The sequence below is a fragment of the Aythya marila genome (assembly GCF_965140915.1).
Source record: "Aythya marila genome assembly, chromosome: 1".
Lineage (NCBI taxonomy): Eukaryota > Metazoa > Chordata > Aves > Anseriformes > Anatidae > Aythya > Aythya marila.
The window spans coordinates 176,821,718-176,837,413 of record NC_139042.1 but is presented as its reverse complement, the minus strand read 5'-3'; the positions used below and the strand labels follow the sequence as shown (position 1 = coordinate 176,837,413).

Here is a 15,696-nt window from a genome sequence, read left to right as displayed (position 1 = left end):
GCTGTAGCAGAATTTTTAAAATGACATGACATTTTGGAGCAAAACATACCAAAGAACTTTATGAAGATTTTCAGTCAGCCTAGGCCACACTGAAAACTTAAGCTTCAGAAGCAAGAAGCAGCAGGACTGTTAAATGAATCAATATCGCTGTGGATGCACTGAATGAATGTCACTGTGGACACATATTTATTTCTTGAACTAAGCACTACAGATACTTATAATAATGACAATTGTGTACGTGGCGACATATCACATAAAAGGTGATGTTCAAAGGTTGGACTACATGATATTAGAGGTCTTTTCCAACTTGAATGATTCTAAAAGAGGATAGTCTTCTCCATCATTGTTTTCCCTTAAGTTTTTTAGACTTGTAAGAAAAGAATATTTCTGCCTGTTAGTATGAGCAAAGATAGAATATTTCTAAGACTATTTGACATTATATCATCAAATATAATGATGGAATTTTACAAGCAAGTTAGATATTGAATAGACAAAACAAATATTTTTCTTGGGAATGTTTTATTATCTCTATATACATTACTTTTGCAGGTGGTTCAGCAGTAGGGGTATTGCAGAATGTCTTGCAGACTAGTAGTAGACAATATCAAGTGATGGATGTCCCTAAAATTTACTTTTAAGCAACGACCTTTGTGATGAAAGCCATTTTCACACAAAATGGTTGGTAGGTCAACACAGGCTTTTCCAATGCAGAAAGCTATGTCTGTGTCTGCTTAATTTCACTGTAACTTACTGAAACTGGGACAAACAATCTTGGCATTAGGGTGTTTGGAACTGAGCAGTCCCCAGCTGCTTTCACGACATAGGAAATTTGCCACCAGACTACAAAAGCATGCATAATTCCTCAGCGATTGTCCTGGAGTTTGTCTCTGGCTTTGCAAATGGAACTTGAAGTTCGTCTGGCAATAAACCTTGCTGGACACAGAGCACAACAAGGTTTTAAACTCTTCATTTAATTTTATTCCCTGGAGACATGCACAGAATGGTAGTGTCTCTTCAAAGTGAGAATTAGCATTTTTCTTCAGAAAATGCCATCTTAAATGTACTAAACTTTTGGATGCAATTCATTCAGAATGACTCTCAATTACCTCATTGTATGTGATGTAAATTGTTATGGTCTCCAAAAATTACCTATTCTGAGTCTTCTTTCCGTTGTGTACACGCTCAGCAATTTGTTTCCTTTTAGAGGGAGGTTGTGCAATCTGTTGGCCCACAAGAGCAAGCTGCTCCACAGGGCACGCCAGGGCAGATGTATTGAGTGTCCTCCCAACCACCACCACCACCAGACCACTGGGTTCAGACCATTTCCCAAGCATGGGCACACACACACACAGACTCATGATGGTCCCAGTTCACACGCACAGCGTGCCACAACAACGCACTTACATTTCATACGTAAACATACAAACCCTTTTGTTTCTTCACTGCCAATCCATTCTTATGTTTGTGAGTACATGCACATAGACATATACCTCCATAAGTGGAGAAGAAATAAGTTGAGTCCTCAGGGGAGACTTCTCACAACCCTTTCTCTTACCTTGATTGTTTTCCTAGCAGTGTGATCCAAGGCCACACGCCTGCCTGCAGTCAGAATCGATGTTAAGCACAGAGCCAAACTCCTAAGTCAAGGGTAAGAAATTGCAGATATTTATGGAGAAAAATGGTTGTAGACTGGCTAGGGCAACTGGAGTGTGATACACTCAGGACCCTTACACAGTCTGGCTGATCTCAGCCTGCATCCGCCTGCAGGACCCTATGAACTGCTGCGTGAATACACATGCAGAATACAGATTAAGAGCAGCATAAATTACTTTTACAAAGGGCATTCGTACTCTGTAGTAGATCTCTAATTTTAGTTTGGCATGAAATCTCTGTGTAGCACTTAACACTTTGCCCTCAGCTTCTTAAAGGTAAACCTGGCACTGTAGCCATCTACTGATGCCTGTGTTTTATGAGGTGAGTCCTAGACTCCAAATAAAAATCTTCTATGTGTAAACTTTGTTTTGAGGTTTAAGAGTGAATATAGTTCTAGTTTCCTTCAAAATTAATATTAGTACATTTTTGGAAGTGTAATATACACTGATAAAATGAAATCTTGCATCTTAATATTCTAGTTGAAATCAGGTGAATTTTAGAGGTCATCTTCTGTATAGGCCCAATTTTTGAAGCTAAAAAATGTTTGGCTTCTTTCCAAGTAACCTGCAGCCATATGATGAGAACATAATTAGTACTTTTAAGACCAAGTTCAGGTACGATCTTATATGAAAAATTATATTTATAATAAAAATAAATTATAACAAATTATTAATTTGATAATTAATAATTAATTTAAATTAATAATTACTTTAAAATATTAAATTATATTTATATTAAAAATTACATTTTAAGCTAGATACTTTTGTATTATTATACTCAACTTAGTACTTATTAGACTTTGAAGCAGTATAGTTATTTATTTCTTCTTTGAAGTATTTATAAAGTGCAATTAAAGCAACATGTTTAAAAATCTGCAGTGTTCCTCTTCTGTGATACAGGTTCTAACTGAATGTATAAATGGCATTAAAAAAAAGTTTTCTTTGAATGATAACGATACTCTGAGGATACATGGTTTCACTACTGAAACCCATGAAGACGATGTTGCTCATCTACATCATTAATGTGGATTTAGCTAAAAGTTCATCTATTAATGCAGAGCAAAATAAAGTTTAAATAGGTAATTAATATAAATATTTTTTTTTCAAGATATATTCAAAACAATTTTGTATACTTCTATATAAATTTCCTGGAAATGTAGTCTCAGGCTAAGCAGAAAAAGTCTGCAATTATAAATTTGGAAAGAATCTTATGCTATTTTGTTCTAACGCTGAGATTTTTCTGAATGCACTGCCTGCTGCTTGTCTTTGTAGCGCACAGGTATGAACCTAGCATGGGGCTGGGCCTGGTACAGTAGAGAGAGCAATATTTCATCATCAAATTCATTATCCTGTGAAGTATGGTGAACCAGAAGTTTTGTGAGCAGCAGAACTTATCAAACATGGTTTCCTGGAGCTTTGTGTGCTGTGTTGCTGTGTGATCTGACCTGTGCTGGAGCACCAGCCCGAAATTAACTTTCACATGGCTGAGACATCCCTGAGTGAGCTCTTCTTCGTGCAGGCTCTTTGTTTCCATGGTTGTATGCTGTTTCCACCTTTCCCTTAGGTGCTATAAGGCCTGCCTCTGACTAGGTAGACATTGTCAAGACACTTCTAGTAAATTAACTACAGATTTTTGTCAAATCTGTTTGAAGTGGGTCAAGGAAGGTAAAAGATTTTTAGGAAAAGGAAACTGTTGGTTGGACAGAGAGAGGCTCACATAAATGCAGCATGATTTCTAAAATATCATATTTATGGAATTTTATAGGAAACAAGTCTAAAAGGAAGACAGTATTTTTACAAAGATTAATAAAACTTTTTTGACAGATTTTCTAGCCAGAGGCTGGTGTAAGGGGTCAGCACTTGCTGTAGTCTGAGAACATGTGAGAACATGGGGCAAAAAAGGTAAAAAGCTTGGCTAAGAATCCAAACAGTTCACAGAATCACAGAATCACAGAATCACAGAATTTCTAGGTTGGAAGAGACCTCAAGGTCATCGAGTCCAACCTTCAACCTAACGCTAACAGCCCTCCACTAAACCATATCCCTAAGCTCTACATCTAAACGTCTTTTGAAGACTTCCAGGGATGGTGACTCCACCACTTCCCTGGGCAGCCTGTTCCAGTTCCCTCATGAATGGGATGAGGGAGAACAGGGATTTATGGTAGCAGTACCTGGCATGGTGAGCGGTGCAGGAAGTACCAAGACCTTACAGAAACCATAAAGGAAGCATTTTCATGGTGCCTTGCAAGCAGAATTTTGTGATTTTTATTTTATTTTTTTTTTCTCTCTTTGTCCTTTTTTTGTTTGTTTGGTTTGTTCTTTAGGCAAGAGGTTTCCTGAGCACTTGGAATTGGGGGCTTGCTTGCTTGCTTGCTTTAATAAGCTCTATTTTTCATGATCTTATTTGGTACCAACTCTTTTTTTACCTGTAATAATTTTCTGCATGAATTGTTCCAGAGAGCAGACGGAACATCCTTGAAGTGCTTCTATATTTCAGATAATTTTAGATAATGTCACTTCTCCCAGTTTGTGACAATAAATAAATGCCAGTTCCATGTTTCTTGTGCTAAAGAATACTGATGTAAACTTCTCTTTTCACCTGAAATTAAGTTTTTAAATTTAAGCTTTTTAAAAACATTTTGAGACAGGGAGTGGTTTATTTTTATTTTTAATTTTTATCTCTATTTATTTTTATTTTTATTTTATTTTATTTCTAGTGGTGTATTTTGTAAAAAGTCAGTAAATTTCTGTGCGGTGCAAAGCAGTCTATCAGACATTTTGGGAGCTGTGAACATTTAAAGTTGCCTGAGGATTTGCTTCTGGGTGATCTGTGTAATATAAGCTGCTCTTTCCTGATATTTGTATCATGAATCCCCAAATCTGCTATTATTCACTGTCAACTGCAAAGGTAGGAAACTCATTGTGATGCAGGTTTAAGAATAGGATCCAAAGGAGACGATGAACATGCTGTCAGAGTTGTCCATTATCTGCCTCTTGCATATGCTAGTCTCAAGTAGCGTCAGGCATTCTGATTCCCAAAGGGCTCAGATTTTGTATGCATTACAACAAGAAGATAAGCAGTTGACAGAAAATTGGTGATTTTCAATTATATTTCTCCCCACTACGTTTTTACATATAGACCAATTCCTATCAAATGCCTTATGCTATAAATTACAGAACCAACAACACCATATGTACTGCTGTGTTTTCTGCAAACTCTGAAGGAAAAAACATGTAAGTATTGCATTAGGGCTGCCACTCATTATACAGTCAGTAAGTTTGTTTGCTGTAAGCTGTTACACGTGGTAGAACTGCATCTGTCGGACAGACCTTTGTCATCTGCCTGTCATTATTCACACAGCTGAGGTACTGGGGGGGGGGGGGGGGGGAGTTTATGAACAAGCTCCAGAGTGGGAGATGCCACTTGCTGTGGTTCACCTTCAGAACTGTGCTCTTGTCAGCTTTGCTCTAAAACTGTATCCTTTTAGTGAAACCACGTTTATGGAATAGCGAGAACCAACTTTCTCATTTGGCACAAGACAGTGTAAAGCAAGGCTTGGGAAACCTTTACAGGAAATGAGATGCATCTAATCCAGTTTGATATAGTAGGCAGCATATTATTAAGCTAAATCACCATGTTTATCCCTTTTTTCTTGTCCCTGAGGCCAGCACTCTTCCCTCATACAGGCAAGTTGTGGAAGGTTTTATAATTGGAGGGGAAACTAAGCATTCCCTTTGCCCACTCCCCTTTTCCACTCTTACTGCCTCCCAGGTTAATGCCAATAGCTCCTGCTGAATAAGATGAGCATGCCGTTAAAACCCAGCTCACTTAAATAATGAACTGGAATAACTAGCCAGGAGCAAAGTGTGTTTTGTTAAGATACCAGCTAAGATCTGTAAACCCAGTCCGCAGAGCTCTAGTCTTTGCATTTACTCCCATCAAATGCAAAAGTAAAGAAAGGAAAATAAAACAACTATTAGAAGGCTATCCTAATTTTATTTTGAGGATTCTCTTATTGCTATTTGTTTTCGGTCATGTTCTGTCATGTTTTTTCTTTCTTCTCAAGTGTTGCTGGTCAGCTGAAATGCTAATCAGCTCTCTGTCAGGCCAGCTCAAGGATTTTCAATTTATTTTTGCCTGCCACCTGTTGAAAAAAGACTGGATATTCTTTTTCTGCCAGCAGAGGAATCCATTAGTATCACAAAAGCAGCAGCTGCATCACTGCAGGGATGCACAATAGTTACATACATCAGTTACTCTTTATCTGCTTCAAGACATTAGGACAGATTGTTCCCTTTAATTCTCTACCTGGAAGAAAAGAGCCAGAGTCCATACAGTGTTTAAAATAAGCTCTCTGTTTTAACTCCTGAAATAGCATTTCCAATACCACAGCACCCTCTTGAAAAATGATTTAAAAAAAAATAAAAATGAACAAACCAAACCAAAACAACCAACAAATATTAAAACTGTACCAGCTAGCACTGGATTAAGACTATGTTCTGCATTACTTCATTTTAAAGTATAAAACCTCATGCAGAAGGTATACATGTAGTAATACAGTGGTAAATCAGGCAGCTTCTCTAGACACTTTTGAAATCTGAGATTCACTTAGGCTGACTTGGCTGAGAATTCAGGTTATGGTCTGAAGCCATAATGGTCTTATTGATGCAGAAAAAGAAGAAACAGCCAACATACTGGTCCTTTCTTTTCTTATCCTCTGCTTGTTATATTGCAGTTAGAAACACTGCAAATATAAATGATTGCATTGCATTTCAGTCCTCATTAAAAGGAGGGAAAAACATTAAAATAAAAGCTGTAAGGTTTATAAGTTGACTACAACCAAGAAGTCTGAAGAATGCTGTTGTCATTTTTAGGCTTTTTTCATTACACTCTTTCTATGCAGCATCACTCTGACCTTGGCAGGACATCCCCTATTGAGACAGTGTTTTTGCGATCTGTTAGCCTTCTTTAGTCTTTGCCAAGTGCTGGTAGTGATGGGTTTTCAAACACTCCTTCCAGTGATGGAATTTCATATACCCTTTTCCCTAGCTTTTACTCCTTTCAGTAGTACTTTCTTTCCTGGTTACCTGGTAACATCAGCAGTGCATGCAATGTGGTATGTTGAACTAATTGCCAATTAAATAAGAGGGAAGGCCAAGATCTAACAGAAAATCATTGTGCACAGTTCATTAACTGCATTTCACAGAACCCAAATCGTGCCACAAGATTTTTAAAAACATTTAAGGGATGAATGTTTTTTTTTTCCATAATACTGAATAGATACAAAGCAGAGCAGAATGGAGAGATATTCAAAGTAGCAGTTTCTGGGTTTTTCATCCCTTCCCCACCTGAGGGCAGATGTCTGTACAGGTCAGTCATTTCTGCGGGTTAGTTTATCTTCTCCTTGCGATGAATGACTTTAGAAAAGACATAGGTAGTGTAGGAGATTAACAGTATTCCAGCACTATGTATAAAAAAATGGCCTGCCTGGTGTCTAATGATAATAAACTAGGGAATACTAAATAAGACTGAGGAAAACTCTGCAGATGTCTTTCAGGCAGATTTTAAACTATTTGAGTGGCTTCAAAGAAAAACCATGAGAATAATGAAAGTATACAAAAACATGCTTCATGGTAAAGGTTCTTTACCATGAAGTATTTAGCTTACCATTCAGCATTTAACTTACAAAGATTCAGCTAATACTTGCAAACAATGATGAAGTACTATAAGACAAATCTTTTGTTTATCAATTAAAGGTGTAACAAGGCTGTTTCTGGATATTACTGACTCTTGATAAACTTGGGCAAGAAATGGAGTGACTGCATGCATATATCTGAATGTAGATAAAATGGCCAAAAATATAAAAAGAGACATGAGAAGTTATTTGTGTTTGTGGAATCAGTGGAAGCATAGAAGGTTGGAGGGTGAGCAGCATTTCATCTAGAGCAATGGGGTTTAAAGCATTTTAAGTGCTAATTGGTGGGAATGGGTAAAATACTTAAGAAAAAAGTATTGGGGAGCACCCAAAATAACATTTCAAATGCTGGTCCATCTGATAATTTCTGACTTCATAACTTGTAGTCAGAATTGTTAATCAAATGCATAGACCATCAAAAATGAATACCTGTAGTTAATGCCAAATTAATTAGTTAATGCCAAATTATACTGTCAGTTATATGCATAATTTCTTTTGACTGTAGTGGGAGTTGCAAACACACAGCTGGGAACAAAATTTGTCCCTTTAACCCTGCAATTTCAACTCTGTCTCCTCAGCTGAAGTATGTATTTCTCTGCGTGACTCTCTGCTGCTCAGCTAATGTTTACAAAACACGACTACATATATTCTAGTCTACCTAGTGGATACACAAAAATCTCCTTATAACATTATCTTTTTCTTTAAATTTTCACCTTTCTCAATTTTCTCTTTTTTTTTTTTTTCCAGTTTTTCTCCTTGAACTTTACACATTTTGTAGCAGAATCCATATCATCAGCCAGCACACTGTGAGCATAGTTATGTGCATCCTACATGCATATAGAAAAAGATTGGAGTTTTGGGTGGTCTACATTTGTCGTTCTGCTAAATAAGCTATGGATTTTAGATAATAAATGAAATTTAAGGAAAAAATGAATTTTGATAATAAATTAGTGTCTGCGGGAATACAGAACATATCTAAATGCTTGAATTATTTTTTTACAGACTATAAGACAATCTTGAAAATCTTTACTTCTTATGTTTGAATTATCAAGATGAAAAATTCTCTAAATAAGATGTTTGATATATGATCTATTGCATAAGCTTAAAATTTATCATCATATTTGCTTTTTAAGAGAGAAGCAGTGGCATATAGCCATAATACCTTGAGATCTATTTTTAATATCATTGCTGATTGAATGCTGAATAGCTGCCAGTTATAAAGAATTTGTTTTCATGCAGTTAGTTTTTATTACTGTGTGAACTGAACTTTTAAAAATATAGTTCATAACATATTATCATCTCAAGACCTTTTGTTGCTGAAACAGCTATATCAAAAAAAATTTTTTTTTACAGTCATTTCTCTCTGTATTTTTGGTCACAGCCTTGTTTGCAGTTGCCACCATCGTTTTTAGTATTCAAACACAAAGCAGGTTGGAGGGTTTTTTTTGCTTCTTAGGAGCAATTAAAAATGCTCTTATTGATTTACTTTGAACCTTACTGTAGCCTAGCAATTTAATCTGTGGTCTAATGGTGACCTTTCTTGAATGCACTGAAAGATGATGCTATAAAATGGAGTAGTTAAAATCTCAAAACCTGACTTTTACAGGCTAAAGGAACAAGTGCTTAAGTCAACAGTCCTTTTGAAAAAGTCTGGAGATCCTGGCTTCTGGATCAAGGCTTGCCAGTGTGAAAACATAGCATCCCGCTCTAGGGAAGCACTGTGCCAGGACATCATCTCCTGGCTCCTTACTGTAGCTCCAGTTCTTAAAACATTGTGAGAGCTCCGAGGCAGGCCAGTAAATTCCACCCAGCTGCCTCAGTTCTTAGCCCAGTACTCTATGCTTTGCTAAAATGTACCTTACAAGAGAGATTTTAATATCTATTTGAAGACCTCAAGAACTGGGGATGTCACTATATTCTTTGCTAAAATTTTTCCATACATCCAGTTTAGGTCACTCAATGTTCACTTTGCTTTTTTTATTATGCTTTCCTCTAATAGAATAAAGGACTTATTTTTGTAACCAATATTTTCAGTCCATACTAATGTGCTGTAGTCAGGATATTCCGGAGTCGTCATTTTGGTATGCTAAACAGGCTGAACAAGGAAAATGCTTGCAATAAGGCATTTTCTCCACTACGCTTGTATATATATGAATATAAAAGATCTCTCCACACACTTTTTCTCTTTTAATAAATATCATCCAGCATTATAATTATTTACAGTGTTCTGAGTTACACTAGTTCCATCTAAGGAGCAAATTCACATAATAACTGCACTTCTTAGTCACTTAATATCTAAGAGATACACAGTCCTTTTAGCCACAGCATTGTCCTGGAAATCCAACTTAAATTGCTTTTCCCCTGTGTCCCCTAGATGTTTTTCAGAGTTGCTATTGTCCACAGTGCACCCAGTCGGCCTTAATAATTTATTCCTTACTGCACTGAACGCTAGTTTTCTAAGCATTGTAGAATACTGTGAGCACTTTGTTCTTATTGTTAACTTTCTTAACTTTTTTTTTTTTTTTTTTTTTTTTTTTTAATCTGCTAATGTAACAGGAGTGATTTTGTATTTATTTCTAAATAACAAATATTATCAAGCTGAACTGGTCAAAACCTCCTGTGGAATGCAATTTCCTCTTCTGTTTCCTTCCCTATGTTTTATTAGGTGGGAAATACTCAAGACATGTAAGCTTTGATTTGAGACCTGTCAGAATGAACATCAATAAAGTTCTGAAAGGAAAGATGTCAGAAGGGAAGTTTCTGATGTTAAAGTGACCCTAATATATGATCTCACAAAGATACTCTTTAAAGTGTCTTCTTGAACTGAAGGAAAATTTTACAATGTCTGCTGTAGGATGCTAACAAGAGCTGTCAGACTTCTACTTGTGTGTTCTTTTCAGATCTATCATATGTCTGCTGGGATTTAGGAAGAGGGAATGGTTATATACTACACAAAAAATGAAAAATGAATCAAAATCTGCAAAAACTGTAACAAGTTTGTGGTTTAAGCACTAAATAACCCTTTAGAACCATTTTCAAGATAAAAATTCCATTGATTTGAGCTGAATTCATTAAATTGATTCTGGTAAAATCACTTCCACATAACCCTTCTTGAAATTCAAAAGATTTTTTTACTTGATAATGTGATGCCAATGTGAAGACTTAGCGGATTTGGTATATTAAGTCTAATTATGATACTAATGTGTATGTATCTTTGATTTGCAAATATAGTGCTTTGCTTTTAGTTAATTTAGTATTAATAACGGTGGATTGCTATGTTTTTACCTTTTGCTTTAGTTAAGTAGTTTAAATCAAATTTATGAGACATAGGATGAGTCACAATTTTATTTCAGAACATAAGGGAGACTCAGAATTGCTGATATTGGTCACTTAGACTATTATCTATTTCTTTTTACATGTAATTGAAATGCATTTGGTTTTTATTGTAGACACATACTCTTTGCAGGATAAATACAAATTGCTAAGTGTGGCCATTTTTAATAAAAAATATTAATGATCTGTAAGAACAAATAATATTTAGATGTGCAATGAAGCATAAAATAATGGTACTAAAAATATAAACACTTAGGGAAAGCATCTGACCCATTATATGTTATAGCCCAGTACTATTTTGTCAGGAGTAAACTTGTGCATTTGTTACTGGGTTCTTCAAACAATATACCACAAAACACACATCAAGACAGAGGGAGATCAATGGTAAACAAGGATAGAAAATCTGCTTACTTTGATTTTTCTTTTCAGTCTTCTGAATAGAAGTTTCTCTTCTGATAAGATGTGAAGGCAAGTACGCGATATATTCTTCATATAATTCACTTATATAATCTCTTTGTAATCTCGAGTGACAAATATGGTAGCATAGATGAAGAAAGTTTTTTTTTTTTTTTTTTTTTTTTGCCTATATCAATAAATCAATTCTTGACAATGCTACAGTAGTTACAGGCAAAGTGTTTTTTACCCACGTCAAATGGGAGAAATTTAGAGTTTATTCAATTATAATGTGCAACAAAGAGGTAAATTCAGGTACATTATTTATTACTGCATTGCTGATGCTTGGGCTGTCATTTGCTCTTTTCCATCCACAATAAATGGCCATAGAGTTCAGTTTATAGACTGAACTACTGGGTACTCTGCTAGCACCAAGCACATATGCACTTAAGTATAGCAAAAAGCAGGGACGATGCTTCATTGTCAAGGTGGATATTAAAGTGGTCTTTGCTATGTACTCTGTTAGGGGAGCTGATGACTCCTGTAATTAATGTTTCTGCATTTCTTCTGAATTTAATCTTACCATGAAAACTGGGTAAGATTTATCCCCACAGAATACCTAACACAAGTTCCATCTCAGACAATTAGCTTTCACTATTTTTCATGTCCTTAAATCTGATCTTAATTCTGTTTCTACTCTAAGAAAGTAGAAAACTGGAGTTAATTTTTGAAAGGAACAACTTTGAAATGTACAAGTCAAAATGATCACCCAGAAATTATTCCTAATTTCCTGGTTCTGGAGTCTTAAGCCATCATACTATTTCCTTTGTACCACTGTGTTTAAATCCTTCAGTACCCATATGCTTTACTGAATGACAAGGGACTATATGCTTCTGTCTCTCCTCAGTATCTTATTTCTGCTTAAGAGTGCAAAAAATGATCTGCAAAAGTTTGAGTGTTAGATCCTGTGATAGCTCACAACTAATGAAATTTTAGCTCTTAAAAATTGTCAGTGCATTTCTGTGATTGCTATAAAAGAAAAGCCAGATTGCAGCATTAAAATAAACCACTGAATCTGAAACTGTAATGTAAGATATCATCTCTTGATTAAGAAAGCAAGCCATGCTGACTTACTGTCAAATTTTAATATCTTAGAAAAGTAGTTTTCAGTTATACCTGAAATAGAAGCTATCAAAAATTGCCTATGTGACCTAGAGCTACTCTGTGTTAAAAAAAAAAAAAAAAAAAAAAGAAAAATGTGATACATAAAACTGTGTTGCAAAATGCATGGTGAGTTTGATGATGTATATCAGATTTTGCAGGTAAAGAGCTAAATGTGTTGCTCACATTAAAAGTTCTTTTTTCTTTCAATATTGTTGGTACTGTCATGAGAATTATATATTTTTTTATGAACATTTCAGGACATAAAGCATATTATAATACACATGTATGTTTTAATATATATATTTTTATTGTAATATTTTGAGAAACAGAAAGACCAAATGACCTAATATGTGTTGCCATAATGATTCATTTGACAGATGCATTAGCAGACCACAGAATGTGATACACAGCAGGTTTTGGTAGTTATAAATAGCAGCATCTTTCACATTGCCTTTTTAGATGACTAATTATGCATACTGGAGTATGTTGTCATTGTGTTTCCATCAGTACCAAAGCACAGAGAAGCCAATGAAAGTAATGATGCTATTTCAATTTCTGATATTGACTATTATGTGTAACATTTTGTCTGTTCTTCTCTTCTAATTTCATCTGTACATCAGGGAGATTATTTTTTTTTTCTGAAAAAATAATAAGGTAATGTGAAAGGTACCTTACATGCTTCACCTGTTAAAGTAGTTCAACTGAATATTTGAAGTATTTATAAAAACATGAACACATCGGGGACTAAAGAGGTCAGGGTGGAAGGAAAACAAGCACAGAAGAATGTGTGTGCAAAAGTTCATAAATTAAAGCACTTTCAAATGATTTTATATAAAGAAGTTAATGTGTGGATATTCTTGATTTGTAAATGTACCAATACATCCCCTAAGATATCAGATAGCATTTTCAGGATAGAAAAATATGTGTGCAGGGACTGTAGGTAGATGTTTAATGGAGTCTGTAGTAATTCCCTTTTGCTGCTTGGAAGAAGCTAGAGTTGCTGCAAGATGTTATGGTATTACTTTGCAATCAACTCCTTCTAAATGAGACGGTTATTTTGAGTTCTTGGCATATTGCCATACTAAAATAACATCTGTGAAAGAATACACTTGTATGTTACATTCAACAGAATAATTATCACCTAAAATATATGTAATTATTTGAAATTAGCCTATTGGAATTAGAATTACTTACTAATGTGACTTTGATAACTATAAAGAAATGTCTTTTTTTTTGTGTCTGACTTGCCTAATCTGTATTTATCTACATATCAAAATGTATTTTTTGCCACAACAATGTGAAAATTGGAACAAGATCTTTAAAATACAGTTTTCTAGACTTCACTCCTGCAAACAGATAAGTGCCTCCTGTGATTTTGCTCTATGTGTTCATCTTATACTTAAGTGTATTCTTAAGTGTATTTCAGACATTTTGATAGAACAGACCTTTAGCTCTCAATTGTCTGTTGTTTTCTTTTGTTTGTTTGTTTTGTTTATTTATTTTTTCCTTTGTATTTAAGGAAAAAAAAAAGCAAAGCAGAATGATTTGTTTATGTAAATTCAAGTGCTTCTCTCTTTTGCACTTGTTTGTAGATATATTAATTGCTTAGATGTGCTCTGAAGTGGTTCTCTGGACTTGATGCCCACTGGCGATCGCTCACTGGTATATGCACCCACACTGTATTTGTGTTCCAGCTTCTGCGGTGTCCCACACAAGTCCCTCCAGTTACTGCCACCATGGACACCTGGGCCCTTCAGGCTCATGGTCCTACTTCAGGCTGGTACACACACACACACACACACACACACACATGCACACAGGCTAGAAAGCCTCTCACCCAGGAAAATAGTTAGAGATGGAATTTATTAAGAAAACAGAAAACGCTTTGCTAATCAGGGAAGGGCATGGCCAGACGAGCATACTCACCAGCCCACTCTTTACATACAACCAGACACTTTTATCCCATTATGCATTTATTTTCCCACATTAAGTCCTCCCCATTTCACCTCAAAGTGATTCAAGGTTATTTTTTTTCATGAACAAGACTTTAAATCTTCAAGGAGCTTGGAAAAAGATTTTATCTAAGCGTGGCGTAAACATATCTAAGTAAACATGGCTAAACATATCTAAGTAATGGCATCAGTATTCTTTCATTGCCATGTGAAGATCTGATTTATGGTATTTCTCAGATCTAGTAGTTTTGACCCTGGGATTCATCCAAAGGCTGTTCTAATCATAGAACCGTAGAATGGTTTGAGTTGGAAGGGACCTTAAAGACCATCTAGTCCCAACAGGTCTGCCAACAGCACCTTCCGCTAGATGAGATTGCTCAAAATCCCATTCATCCCAGCCTTGAACACATCCAGAAATGGGGTATCCACAACTTCTCTGGGCAACTTGGAAGAATTTCTTCCTTGTATCTAATCTAAATCTACGCTCTTTCAGTTTAAAGCCATTCCCCCTTGTCCTATCACTGCATGCCCTTTTAAAAAGTCTCTCTACAGCCTTCTTGTAGGCCCCCTCTAGGTACTGGAGTGCTATCATATGGTCTTCCCAGAGCCTTCCAAGCTGCACAACTCCAACCTCTCAGCCTGCCTTCACAGGAGAGGTGCTCCAGCCCTCTGATCATCCTCATGGCCTTCTGGACTTGCTCCAATATGTCCATGTCCTTTTTGTGCCTGGGGCCCCAGGCCTGGTTACAGTGCTCAGGTGGAGTCTCACAAGACCAGAGTAGAGGGGGACAATCACCTCCTGCAACCTGCTGGCCATGCTTCTTTAGATGTAGCCCAGGATACAGTTGGCTTTATGGGCTGCAAGTACACACTGCTGGATTAAGTTGTACTTCTTGTCAAGCAACACCCTCAGGTCCTTCTCCTCAGGGCTGCTCTCAATCTATTATCCACCAAGAGTGTATCTGTGCTTAGGATTGCCCCAACCCAGATGCAGGACCTTGCACTTGACCTTGTTGAACTTCCTGAGGTTCACACAGGTTTGCTTCTCAAAGTCCCTCTGGATGGCATCCCTTCCCTCCAGCATGTTGACTACACCACACAGCTTGGTGGAATCAGCAAACTTGATGAGGGTACACTTGATCTCACTGTCCATGTTGTCAACAAAGATGTTAAACAGCACTGGTCCCTATACCCACCCCCGAGGAATACCACTCATTATTGGTCTCCACTTGGACACTGAGCCATTGACCCCAACTTTTTGAGTGCAACCATCCAGCCAATTTCTTACTCACTGTCAAATCCATGTCTCTTCAAAGACAAGGATGCCATGCAGGACAGTGTCAAATGATTTGCACGAGTCCAGGTAGATGACATCAGCTGCTCTTTCCTTGTCCACCAATGTTATAACACCATCATAGAAGCCTACCAAATTTGTCAGGCATGATCTTCCCTTAGTGAAGCCATGTTGGCTGTCACCAATCACCTCTTTATTTTCTATGTGCCTTA

At 36.4% G+C, this 15,696-nt stretch overlaps 1 protein-coding gene across 6 annotated transcripts in view; it reads left to right on the top strand.

Moving 5' to 3' along the window:
* The window catches only part of CNTN1 (contactin 1), a 251,559-nt gene that overhangs the window by 133,361 nt on the left and 102,502 nt on the right, over positions 1-15,696 (top strand). Inside the window, exon 1 of one of the 6 annotated variants that reach the window (XM_082763613.1) lies at positions 1,596-1,648. The exons of 4 other annotated variants lie outside the window; for them this stretch is intronic. The gene's annotated coding sequence lies outside the window, so the exon portion shown is untranslated. Of the gene's footprint in view, positions 1-1,595; positions 1,649-11,128; positions 11,150-15,696 lie in introns of those variants that run through there. One more of the 6 variants, XM_082763612.1, reaches the window with a different exon arrangement.